Consider the following 2,120-nt stretch of genomic DNA (forward strand, 5'->3'; position numbering starts at 1 on the left):
CTTGTTCAGAGGACTTAATCTTACTATCGTAACTACCCTCCTTTGCAAATGAAGACTAAGATCTACTTCACGGACTGTTGTGTATCTTAGATGGTATGGCACATGTAGAATACTCAATAGGAGTTCAACACATGCTGCCTTTTCCTCTTCTGTATTTTTTTATTTTTCTTTTCTTTTTTCTTTTTGAGTTAGAGACAGATCTTTATTTTAAACTCTGATCTACCAAATTAGCGTTTCTCACCAACTCGGGGAGCAGAGACTTCCATAGGCCTGACAGGCTTTTGTTCAGGTGCTGCCTTTGAAGAGTCCCTGGCAGCAGCCATTGCTGTCTTCTTTGATGCCTGTTTAGCATTTTTGTTGCTTCTTTGGCAGCCCTTATAGCCTGCTTTCACTGAGCTTTCCTAACTTCTGGTTTCTGATTCCTCTTGGCAAGAAATATCAGCAAGAAATGCACCAGTGACGGCTCTCTGGAGTTAAATAACTGCACAGCAGTTCTTTTCTTTTGAATTTCTTCTGACTGTCCTGTCTTGCGTTTTCTTCTGTAGAGGACAGTTCAGTTTATCTGTCGAGGATTCCTTTTGGAAATAAATGCAGACTCACGTTTTGCACTGAGAAACTGGAAAACCATCTAGTCGGTTCTGGTGTAGCACTGCCCATGTCCAGGGTAGAGCTTATACCTGCTGAAATTGCACAGCTTGACCTTCATGATGATAGCTGTCAGACTGCTGGGGAAAGACCCTCTTCATTATTTTCTTATTGCTAATTTCAGTGGAATTGATGGTAGCTGTAAAGGTAGCATAATGGGAAGGCATTCTTTGTGTCTGAATGGTGAGAAATCTGATGAGATTGAAGTCTAAGGCAGCAAGAAGCAGACACTGGAAGATGTTTTTTTGAATAAAAAGACTATGTTAGAAAAGATCTTTTAGGATTTATTCCTGAGAGATGCAGAAATCAGCTGACATTTGGGGGAGGAATAGAGAGTAGATTCTTTAGATGAAAGCTGTAGAGGTAGCCCAGATTGAACTTACTTTTTCTATATGACCTCATGAGAGGACGTGGTTTCTTAACCTTACTGAGTACAAGCCAGTACTTGGCATTTTTGTTTGTTTGTTTAAATTTTTATTTTATTTTAATTTTAATTTTTAAAGATTTATTTATTGTATGTATACATAAGTATGCCGTAGCTGTCTTCAGACACACCAGAAGAGGACATCAGTCCTGTTACAAATGGCTGTGAGCCACCATGTGGTGGCTGGGAATTGAACTAAGGACCTCTGGAAGAGCAGTCAGTGCTCTTAACTGCCGAGCCATCTCTCCAGACCTTTTGTTTTTTGATACACGCTGGCTGAAGATGACCTTGAATTTCTGGTCCTTCCACTTCTACTTCCTGAGTTCTGGGAATGCCACGCCCAGCTACCCTTTTCCAAATATTGAGTTACCTGGAACATATTCTATTCTTGTTACAAAGAGTACTTTGCTTCTGGGCTCTAACAAAACTACCTTGGGCCCAAAATCTGTTGTAGAATGAATGATCTGGTCAAGCCAGTTTTTGTTACTCTAACAAAGTAGGTGAGACAGATAACTTATAAAGGAGGAAATGGCTTGTGGCTTCAGGTGTTTTAGACTATGCTTACTCGGGACATATGCTTTTATGTCTGTGGTGAGGTGGAATATCATGGCAGAAGTGTGAAGGTCCTGACTGGGAGAGAGAGAGAGAGAGAGAGAGAGAGAGAGAGAGAGAGAGAAAGCATTCACATCACAAGGCAGTGGGCAGTGGTGAAGCACAAGGCTTGGACTGAGGAGTAGGCTAGAAAGACCCTTGCTGAATCTTAGCAGGGCAGTGCCACACTGTGGTTTCTTCTTTCAGCTACTGCATGAGCAACAGAGGGCAGAGGAACAAGGATTTAAGCAGGGTGACCTGTCAGGTATAGACTCCTGTGGTCTCAGAGAAAGAGAATGGTGGCCTGGTCTAGGCTGGTGAATGTTTCTTTTCCATTGCTATGGTAAAATACTTAATGGAGAAAGGGGCTTATTTTAGCTTACAATTCAAGGTTATAATCTGTCATTATAGGTAAGTCAAGGCAGTATATCAAACAGCTAGTCATACCATATCTACAGTT

General features: G+C 41.4%; 1 pseudogene; it reads right to left on the bottom strand.

Annotated features, from left to right (window-relative positions):
• Positions 1-227: 227 nt before the first annotated feature.
• Positions 228-712, bottom strand: LOC114612749 (annotated as a pseudogene).
• Between the last annotated feature and the right edge of the window lie 1,408 nt (positions 713-2,120).

Source organism: Grammomys surdaster, unplaced genomic scaffold (genome assembly GCF_004785775.1).
Source record: "Grammomys surdaster isolate TR1022 unplaced genomic scaffold, NIH_TR_1.0 62, whole genome shotgun sequence".
In the NCBI taxonomy this organism is placed as follows: Eukaryota; Metazoa; Chordata; class Mammalia; order Rodentia; family Muridae; genus Grammomys; species Grammomys surdaster.